We start from the raw sequence: 11462 nt of genomic DNA on the forward strand, positions 1-11462 counted from the left end.
CCTTGTGTTTGAATTGTGCAGCTTTTCCTATACTGCTCATGAATGGTAGGGTGCAAAACAGGATATATAGCAGTTTAGAAATGATGACGCTGCAGTGAGCTATGATTTTATCTAAAAAGTCCTTTTCTTGTGATGTATTTATGGCCTGTAAGCCTTCCCTTGCTACAATTCTTTCCCAAGCTCTGTTTCAATCCATTGTCCATACAGGGCTCATTTTGTTAAGTTTTCTCATCTCTGGTTCTAATGACAATTGGATGATGTAAATCTGTAAGCAGCAGGGAGTCTTTGGCTGAAGATGAACTCTGGTGAACATTAACCCTTCTGGGCTCTCTTAACATTTGGACCCAGACTTTGGAAGTAAATGAAAATGAAAATCTTTCCAGTAATTTTCTCCTCTCATGAATTCAATCAGAGAAATTAAAGACAGCCAAGACCTTTTGGGTCACCGTGTCCTGCTTTCCTTTTGTCAGAGTCTTTGTGGCCTCTGTTAAATCTGTTTGAGAAGATTGGGAAGTTATCGTATTACTCACTCGTTACAATCCTTCTAGAATTATAACTATATTAAGGCAATTGTGCCATCCGAGGCAGACATTTTCCAGGGAGAGGGAGTAAGGAAGGCAGTGTTATTACTTTCAGGGGCTTATATTCTCAAACAGCACAGCTCAATAGAGATGGTTGAGCAGCAAAGCAGTGGGGCTCGACGGTTAAGCCAGCAGGGACCAAGTGGCATAGTAGAAAAGCCTTCAAAAATCACTAGGGCCTTTCGCATTCCTGTGATGAATGTGCATGCAGTTGTGGAAGGAGGTTACAAACACGCAGGAGATGTCATCACCAGGAATTACTTGCATGCCCAGTCACAAAACCGGAGTGCAGTGTATCCTACTGTGGGTTATGAGGCTATGAGCTATGGGGCTGTGAGCCCTAGGATTTTTGTGAAAAAGGGTATAATGCTTCTGCCAGCTGTATCTACAAGGGAAAACTATGTTGAATGAGTGAGCTACAGGCTGGACAGAGAGCTCTGAAAGGCTGGCATCCATCAACCAGTTGTCCTTGACCCTAGGCAGTGTGGCATGTGTGTATAAATGACCAGAACTCCTGGGTCCTCGATGCCCTATCATTAAGGGACTTACGTCCTCAGTCGCCAGACTCAGATACTTGCCCATTGTCCTTGATATGAGATCCAATCTCTTTCAGATGTAAGGGCGGCTGAATTTTCCCCCCGTGATCCTAAAGAAGGGATCAGCACTCAGAGATTTATGCTGCCTGGAGTACTGTACCTGGAGTGCAATCCGTGTACCCTGCACATTGCTCTGCTCACATCATAACAGGACAACGTTCAGCTTTGGATGGTTCCCACAGGACCTGTTGTCTCCCTGTAAGTTTGTGGCTATCCTGAAATTGGCAGCCCTCTAAGTGTCAACTGTAGAGCTGGTGCCATGCCGGGAGGAGCAGGGGATGTCCCACGAACCATCCATCTGGACGCAGGAGGAATCGGTACCTTTCAGCCCCTAGGTGTTAGGGTGACAAGCTCTAACAAACGCAGCAGATGGGTATCTGGTGGAGAGTCTTTAGTAGGCTGGCTGAGTGCCTGACAAACCACAGGGAGAAAATCACAGTATTAAAAGAAGCCCCACGCAGAAACATACTGAAATCTTGCCAGCACTACATCCGACCAGCTCCCGAAAGGGCTTCCTGCACCGTGGAAGTCAAACCTGCTGTCTTTTGCATCCGCTTTCTACTTTTTTTTCCCAGCCCCAATGCCATGAAATGGCCTTGGTGAGCAGCTTGCCAAAGTGGCCGTCTCCCACGGTGTCTCTTCTCATCTTCTCTTAGCACCTGATGGAAGGGACAGAAAAAGCAGCATTCAGGTTGCACATGGGCCATGTCTAGAAGTTTTTAAAAAGAGAAGGAGAAAGATTTCTGCAGAACGCATCTACTAACCGGCTTCTTCACCTAATTAGCTGTGGAAAAGTCACCAGATGGACACAGATTTTAATGATGGCTTCATTCAGAGTCTTGGAGGAGTGGGTTGGGTATAAGAGATAATTATCTTGACTTTTAGATGTAAAAGGCTTCTATTTTATTCTGCTTTTTTTTTTTTTTTTTTTTTTTTCCCCTCTAGTTCATTTTTAATGAAAGAGAGGAACAGTGAAATTCAAAACATCAAATAAAAAAGGAAGGTTGACAATCCATCGTTTAATCTCTGCTCAGTGCCAGGCTGGAGTGACATTTCTAAGGATTGGTTTGATGGGAAGCTTGTTTGTTCATAAATTGCCACAAAATGGCATTCTGGGTTTAGCCAGGGACTTTTCCCCTCCCCTTGTGCACTAGGAGGAAACTTAAAGCAATCTTATTAAATGCTACAGGGGTGGGAGGTGTGTTACCATGACACAGAAAAAAAATACAGATAGGAAATGCCTCTCACACCCATTCTCTTTCCTACCCTTCACACACCTCTGCTCGTACCCAGTGCTCAGTAAGGGGCATCAAGATCTGATTGTGAAAGCAGTGCACAGCTGCCCCAAATGTTGATAAAGACCTCAGGGGATCAATGGGACCCTTCTTTAGCACAGAGAGCAGAGCTGGTGTCTGCAAAGCAGGGGAGCTGTTACCACTGGTGTATGCAGGGAGAATGGAGAAGGAAGCAACCAGAAGAGCAGGACAAAGCTAGGTTTCCAGAGGATAATTCCTCTTCAGGGGCACAGGCAGCCAAGTGCACTTCCCTCCATGCCATCTGGCTCCTGCAGCCTGCTTCCATCTGGCTGGGGTAGGAGCAAACCCCTGAGTGACTTGGAGCACCACGCAGATGTGGGCACGAGGGGCAAGTCTGCAGAAGGCTTTCAGGAGATGAGATTAAAGAAAAGTAAGTTTTATGGAATCAAAATCAGTCCAGTGAAAATGTGTGCTCTAAATGAACGCTTTGCATAGGTCTGGGGTATGATCACAGGTGTCATACCTGACATGCCTTTAGCCATATTGATTAGGGTTCAGTCAGAGCCTTGGTGATGGCTGGAAGTGAATTCCTGCTGATGTCTGAAAGTGAATTTCAATGAAAACCTAATTAGCAGCAAAGCCACTTAGGCCTGAAAAGGCTGCATGTCCACACATGTGCTAGGGAAAGGCCATTTCTGACCTCTGATCTGATTTTTTTGAGGCAAGTCTGATAGAAAAGTAAGAGCACAAACAAGAATCAAAACCTTACAAATCCCCAAATTTCTTTTGAACCCCCTTTGATTGCTGAGAATATGCACTGTATGGCTATCAGGTTTGGCTGCTCTTGTCATTCAAATTAAGAGCACTCTCCAGGAACAAGTTTTGTTCTCTAGCATCAGAGTGAAGGACCTGACTGTGGTGCACACAGATGGAAATGTAATATATATGAAAGAATAGAGAAGCAAAAGACAGAAGGTTTGGAATTACTGAGAAACTATATAGGCAGCTGGATAAGTGGATCATGGTATCTGTAACTGAAATAACTGAGACCTCTTACATCCATAAAAATGAAGAAACCACTTGAGAACAATGTCTCTGGAGAGGCTCTAGCCTGGGTAACCCTTGAGACCAAACCTTCACGCACTGCTCCAGCCCTCTTGGTGCAGCTGGTATGCAGAGGAGCAGAAGAAAGTCTGCAGAAATAGAAGTTGATGGGGAAATTCAAAGGAGGACACTCAGAGCTCTCACGATGCCTCCCTTTGTAATCATGTTTTCAGTAAGAAAGGAAAGACTGAAAGGGAAAATATTTATTATTGTTGTTACCAATATTTTACTGTCATTTTCCTATGTTAGCAACAATCTTTTGTGAAATATGCCACTCTGAAATATTCAGGTCCAAACCCTTTCCTCAAGCCTTGGCATTAACCTCAACTGGGGTCTTACTCCTAACCTGAGAGGAAGGAGTTTGGGACCAATCTGTGTGTCAGTGGGGAAAACCTAAACCTGCACAACCCCTTAACTCAGTGAGCTGCCCATCAGTTACAAGAGAGGTCCAGCTGCAGCTCTATCTGTATAGACAGGTACATGTGGAGCAGTTGTAGCTGTATCTGTGTAGACAGATAGATGCAAATATAGATAAGGATATATACACACACTTATGTTTGTGTATGAAGCTCTTTGATGGATGCTGGAAAGTACCATCACTGCTTTAGAAGGGTACAGGAAAGCTGGGATGAGAAAAGAAACAACTACCTTGTAACCAAAAGAAATATCAAGGTGCAAATAGGCATTCAGAGCAGAATCATCAAGTCTGGAGCTAAGCAAGGACCCATGAGTTTGCACAGCTCCTCCAACGAGAATACCTTGTTGAGCATAGGGCCTTGCAAGCTGGTAGCCTTGGTGTGCCTCTCAGCAGACACTTGGCCCTTTTACTAGAGGAGCGTTTCCTGGTGATTTACTGAGGATCTGGTTGAGCACGGGGTCAGACACCATTTCCAAAACCATCAAATTATTTTTGGCTTTTCATTCTAGCTTTACTAGTGACTTTAATAAAGCATGAAGCTGCATTTCGGATAGAAATAAGAGTGGTATTCATCATTTTGAGATGCTGATATTGAACAGCTGCAATCGCTTTTGGAACAGCCTAGAATTTCAGCTTGTTTGTGTATTTAACTAGCTGATTTAAAGTAAGTAGAAAAGTCTCTGGGATGTAAAGCTCATTCAATATTTGGATAGAATCTTAAATAGCAAAATATGAAATATATATGGCTTTAAAAAAGGAAACGCGCAGTGATGAGTGTGGGGTCCTTTTTGCGAAGTACTGAACATTGTCTGGGTGAATTCCTTGAATGAACGATACAGCCAGCGGAACTGGGTGTGCTGAGACCTGCCATAGCGGTGCCCAGACTGTTGTAGGATCTGATCGCACATTAGAAATGCCATGGTCAGGCTGGGGCAAGCAAACCATCATGAGGTTACGGCCGTGTCATTAGTGATGTCGTTTAGAGTGTGCGATGATCTCAGTACTTTCTTGTTCTATCTGTGCTTTAATAATACTCTTTTTTTTCCAGTCCCATCCCCTATTTATTTGCATGGAGCGAGGCCATTGGAGTGACAAGCTGAGTTAACGAGATGGTTCATCATTTCCTCTCTCTGTAATTTTAATTCAGCAGATTGCTGCCTTGCATCTGCATGTGTGTCGGTGCGCCTCACACTCCTCTGACACATCACCTTTCCAGGGCTATCATTTTTCATCTAAGATTATGGACAGACATTTGGAAAGTGGCCTCAACCAGCGAGGCGAGGAGAAGTTGGATCATTTTTATGAACCAAGGGGTAGAGTGATCCATAAAATATATGTCAAATTAGAACCAGCGCTTCGCTGTAAGGAAGACACCAATTAATGGGTTCCAAGGGTTTGGATTTAATAGAGCGGAAGATTTACCAGCCTTTAAAAGCTTAATACCAACACCATTTATTGGGTGAAATTGTTTGTCAGTGGCTAAGAGCTTCCTGACTTCCCCATGCCCCTTGCAAATGGCAACAGTCATACCTACAGAGATTGACAGTGATGCACTGCTCCTTGCTAAAGAGTTTTTTAACCTTTTATGTGGAAGGGGCATGAGTGGGGGCTGGGATGCATTTTGTATAGGGAGTATTAAAAAATGCAACGCAGCTCAGATATGAATCTCTCTCTGAGTGGCTCTCACCAAGTGGGAATATGCTAGTTCTGATGAACATTAGTAGTGCAATGATTGTCAGGTAACTTGTTTGGCTTTGTTGGCTGCTTCCTCCTCTTTCTGTTCTTTTCCTCCAGGTTACCTGTTCATGGTCTTCAGAGGTTAAGTTGAGAGACAACCATTATCCTTAGCCCAGAGCTATCATCTCCTATGGGGTATGGAAGCACATCTGATGGCCTGGAACTACAAGGTTTTCTTGTGTGAACCTTGTAAAACCAACCTACAACCTAATAAGAAAGGGGTTGGAAGCCATCATCCCTTATCTCCAGGTAGATCCTTCGACTCCTCATGGCTTTGGCTTGTCCTTAGGAATGGTGGTTATGCCTGGATGGCACAGAGTTTATCCAAGTTTATACAAAGAACCTCTTGTTGTTATTGTTGGAGATATTGACCTCTGAGAATGACTTCTAGCAAGCTGGTAAATTGTCATCAGTATTGCCATGACACAAAGTACATTCCACTTAAAAAATTATGTGCTCTCTAATCTTTATAAACAAAGTGATTTGCCATGCAAGATTATTTTAAGAGCATTCTTAAATTAGTACTTATTCCTTAAATGCATTATGTTTGTGGAAAGGCATGACTATGTGGTTTCACAGATAATATCATTTCATCCTAAGAATGCAAAGAACTTTTAAAAAGACCCAAACAAGTAAACAGAATGTAAATAAAAGAGAAAAGCAAAATATTTGGACTTCTGAAATTCCTCCAGGGTTGTTTTATGTGTTTAAGAATAGACTGTATTTCTCCTGTAAAATTTGCCTTGCAAAGGGAAAAAAAAAAAAAAAAAAAAAAAAAGGAGAGAGAATTTTCAAGGATCTGAAGCTGTATAAGACTTTGAGCAAAGAAAATCATGGTCTTAGAGACACTGCCTGTGATTTACAGTAACACACAGCCTGAGAAGGTCCTTTCTTGGAGCTTTCCAGCAAGAGAAGGCTTTCATTACCATAACACATCCATGACACCTATCAAAGAAAAGGTCAAGGGTAAATTCAGGCCATGGCAAAAGGTTATTCAGGTAAATCTCTACCTGAGGCCACTCAAAGTTCAAATTTATGACTCTGTTGAACAAAAGATGATGCAGGATGTTTACATGGCCAATGACATTTGTTTGCAGCAGATTCTAAAAAAAACATTACCCAAGTCATCTTTTGTAGCAAGATGTCAGGTGGGAGGAGAAACTTGAGGTACCTCTGCACAGGTCCTTTGACCCAGGAGAGATCTTCTGGGAGGAACAGTAATGGAGATGAATCCTTCTGAATTTCATATCTATGTCTGTGTAAGCCCCAGTGATGGAAGTAAGAATGATGGCTCCTCCCTAGAGAACCTGAGAGCAGCATATCATGTTCAGCATTATGTTCCTCAAAGAACTGTAGAAAATTGGTACTGTAATCTAATGAATTGTAGAGGATATCTCCTGGAGGGGTAGATTATCATAGAGAATGTGTTCTTTTACTATAAATCTGTGATTTTATTTTACTGATTTACTAATGATATACAGTAAGCCATAAGTGGGAAAGCCCCAAGAAACATCATGACGGTTGTTTATTATATCAATATTTATTATATTGCATTAATACAGGAATGTTTTCACTGAGGACAGTGGAAATTCTGTTGTAGGGTAGGATAAAAGGAACCATATCTATGCCATGTGCTATGCTAAAGCAGACACCATTAATTTCTTCTTGCTTTTTCAAAAGCAGCCTCAATTCAAATGCTTGGTTGATCTCTTCAGTAGACAAAAGGACTCTGGAATGTTCTCTCAGCAGTTTGATCTAAAAGAACGAAAATACAACTTACTGAAACATAAATGGAAGTGAGACATACTTTTTGAGAGACTGCTGGTAAGAAACCTTTTAGTGATGCTAGTGGTGAGAGTTTGATGCTGAAGGACAAAGATGCCTTTTGGAGAAGCCTGGTGGCATTGACCCTCACCATCGTGTGGTGCTTCCATTTGTCTTCCACTCTTACTGAATGAATTGCTCCCAGGGAGGTCCACTCTGTGCTGTACTCTGCAGAAATGAGGATGCTTTTGAATGGTGGCTCACTCCAGTGTTCTTCATATTGTTTCACAAAGCTCTGCTCAAACTGAAATTCCCAAGGCCAATCCTACTTGCTAGCAACTGGGGGTAAGAAATGAAATCTGTGATGGAAAAGCTGCAAGGGATGGGGCCAGCTTGGCCAAGCCATCAACACTGCAGGTCAGCTCTTCCTTCCAGCACCTCCAGCCTGCCTCCAGCAGCTGTGCCATAGTGGAGGCCCTGCTGTTACAGCTCTCCTGCGGCTGAGGCACTGCCGTTTTCAGCCCTTCCAGCCCTCTCCATCTGTCCACCTGCTCTTCCCCTTCCCTATGGACAGCACAGAGTTTGGAATAAGAATTGCTGAAGTGGAAGGGTATTCATCTTGCAGGAAGGGGATGCTGTGTGGGCTGGTGACAGACTATTCATTGCCTTTGGAGGAATGGCAGGACTGCAGAAAAAGAGGTGGCATCAGAAGGCAGTGGAAAGAAGGAATAGCACTGGCACGCTGAAGGAAGTAGTGGTGCTGGAATGGAGTTAGTTAGCAAGTGCTGTTAATAATGACAGCCACCTGTTTCATTAGCCATGGTTTCAAACAGAAAGGATGTGGTATGCAAATTACCATGCAAAGCAGGTTGGCAAAGTCCAGATAGGGACAGGGATTTGCCAAAGGCTCTGATAGCAGCTGAAGCAACAGATGTGTTGCACCAAAGAGTGCCAGGGAAGGAACAGACAAGCGGCCATGGCTGCACTTTCCCCCAGGCAAAGCAGAACAGTGAAATTGCCATTTGGCAATATCTCGGTCAGGTCTTTATACGGGTAGTTGACCTTGATTTGCAAGGCTGATTCATTAGGTGCCCTCCAGTTGGCACCTGCCTTATTACCCAGCACCTAAAGATATGTCAGCATGAAACTCAGACATAAAAATTTATCCCAGTCTAACTCATTGAAGGGACAGGAACTTATGGAGCACTAACATGTTACTTGCATAAATTGCATCTCATTGCTTTTTATAGCTTACTTGCACGGTATAAATTTTGTAAGGAGAGAGAAAGGGAGCTAGTGAAGATTGAATAAATGCAGACAGAGAAGTTCCTTTTCCTTCTAGCTGTACCAGAAGAGCAGTTGCTTCCCTTTGTCTGGAGGTGTGAGAAATAAGGATGAGCAGTGGATGAATTTCAAAATTCAAAGGCTTGGCTGGATTCAGATATGGCACCCCTCAGCCATATTGGCCAAGAAAACATGCAGAAGCCAGCCTGGCTGAATATCGTATGCCCCTGGAGCTCAGCTCTTAGTGAATGCGAACCAACTGTTGAAGGAATTTAGGATGAGACTTGACTGAACCTCTGCCAAGATTTGTCAGAGGCTGAGATTTGAAGAAAGATAGCCTTTTGAGATTAAGAATAGCTAGGCTGGGTTTCTGGCTCTGCCTCATACTCCTGGGGTGACCCTGGGCAAGACATTTAATCATGCAAAAAGGAATACCAGCTGTATCCTTACTTTACAGGGCTGCAGGGGTGTTGAAAGGATAGATTAATTAAAGTTTAGGAGGAGAGACTCGAACAGAAGACTGACAAGACCTACATAAATAGCTTGTTGCTAGAGCTAATGGGGAATACAAGTTTCAACCCTGTGTGAAATTTTGACATTACAACATTTGTCTACAAAACAGACAAATCTGGCAAAATAAAACCTTTATTCATTTCTAATGGGAAATATCAGCATGCTTCATTTTGGTTTGTTTAAGGTACTTTCTGGATTTTGAACTCCTTTTTCCAAGGTAATTTACCATTCCACAACTCTTTGGATGTGTTGTGGCTCCGTAGTTAGAGGGGAAATGCTAGCACATCCTCACAGAGGTAACTTGGCTACGTATCCCTGTGGTAATATGCAAACCTCCTGAGCATAATTTTATTCCAATCACCACAAAAGTTCAGGCAAGAATCTGCTGCTTGCAAGATTAATCTAAAATTTAGATTCAGTTCAGCAAATCATAATATTTGATTTGAGGTCCACCAGCCTATCTCCTACAGGTTGTTTCATTCCAAGTTTCCTATCTCAGTTAAATCAATGTATTTTTAAGGATGGATTTTTTTGGAAACCATATGTTGCTGCTACAAGAACACATTGATGTCATATTACTTGCTGGCAATATGCGGTATATAGTAACTACTTCCATTTTCCAATTCATGTTAAAGCCCTTTATACTGCTTTATCGGTATGTTAGAGTAGAAACCCATACAGTTCCTTACGAACCTAGGATGATTTATAATATCACATAAAGGTTGAAACAGGAGGGTTTTTCTGCTTTCAATATAAAACACACACAAAAAAAAATGTTAATTCAGCCAAGTTTTCTCCTCACTTTGTAAATAAATGCAAATCCTTTGATATAAAATGAAATGGATAGGTTGTTAATCTATTAGAAATAAAATGTGTGTTTATTTATTTATTTTGTCATCGTTTATTTGCTTTGGTTATTCCTTGCATAAGCCTGAGTTCTGATAGATGCATATAGGAACTCTTTTGTTCATCTGCATGTAAGTTTTTTGGGAGAGATCGCGGTTTAAAAAATGTGCAGAGAAAAATAAAAGAGATTTGTAGGAAGATCAGGAAAGCAATATTTCAAAAGGAAAAAAAAAAAATCATGCGTTGTTCTACATTTGACAGTGAATTCCAAATTACTTTCAATGTTGTCATGATAAAATTACTCAATTTCCCCCCAAAATAAAAATTCAAATCCTTTTTTGAATGTAATTTATTTATAAAACTGTAATACTATAAAACTTATTTATAAAACTTATAATACTATGCCATAAAAACAGCAACAACAACAACCTACTAACAAAATCAAGTTGTTAGGACTTTCTTGGGAAAAATGTTTTTTTTTCATGGACTGTCATCAAAATGCATAATTTCAGAGGAAATATGAACAGGAGAAATGAAAGAACTGAATGTTTTGAGGGAAGTAGGAGGAAATTTATGAGATTTTTTTCCAGATTTTCTCTAAATCTCCATGATCTACCCATGTGGTTCTCCATCCCAATAAAAAAAGGGTGTCAAAAATGTCCATCCCAACGTCCATTCCCATAACAAAACACCAGGTCTTGGTGCAGACAAGTATTAAACTAATCTCTGCCATGTATTTTTGCAAAAAAAAGTGTTCCTTGTGGGAGAGGTGCACTGAATGTTTTATGTACCAGCCGCATCACCACCACTTCTCTTGGAAAGGGTCAGATAGAGCTGTGCATGTAACAGAGTTAGTAATGTTCGCAGGGCAAGAGCAAAACTTCCTGTATGAGATATCCTAATGATTTTATTGTGCCCACGTGCAGACCGTTACTCACATGTACATTAAAGGTAGATTTCAGTGGTCCAATTCCCTTGACTCTCCTATAAGTCCCACTGCCAGCCTGCCAAGGCCAATTTTGGCCCTTCTGAATCATTTTTTTTCAGTTGGGGATGGACTGAAGCCCCCTTTTCCTCCAGCACAGGGGCACTGGGATCCCTTCCACCACCCTGGCAAACAAAAGCAAGGCAAGAACCTGTCCTGATGCCTGTGCCCATGCAGAAAAGGATTTCACTGCTGCCAGTGGTTCCTGCATCTGTGCCTCCCACAGCTGATGCCATGACGTCTCCACTTCCACCCAGCTCCCCCCTTCCCTGCTCAGGCTTGTCAGGAGAGGGGAAGGAAGGTGCTTGGAAATTCCCTTTGAAATTGTGCCTGTGAGGCACGGGTTTATCAAAGCAATGAAGCTGTGTGTGAGCACGC

General features: G+C 42.2%; 1 long non-coding RNA gene across 1 annotated transcript; it reads right to left on the reverse strand.

Annotated features, from left to right (window-relative positions):
• Positions 1 to 279: 279 nt before the first annotated feature.
• On the reverse strand, positions 280 to 2485 carry LOC118173487. Its single transcript, XR_004754227.1, has 3 exons — positions 1942 to 2485; positions 1713 to 1836; positions 280 to 1588 (listed from the first exon to the last, which is right to left on the reverse strand). It is a non-coding gene; the product is annotated as an uncharacterized LOC118173487 (long non-coding RNA).
• Between the last annotated feature and the right edge of the window lie 8977 nt (positions 2486 to 11462).

Source organism: Oxyura jamaicensis, chromosome 12 (genome assembly GCF_011077185.1).
Source record: "Oxyura jamaicensis isolate SHBP4307 breed ruddy duck chromosome 12, BPBGC_Ojam_1.0, whole genome shotgun sequence".
Taxonomy (NCBI): domain Eukaryota; kingdom Metazoa; phylum Chordata; class Aves; order Anseriformes; family Anatidae; genus Oxyura; species Oxyura jamaicensis.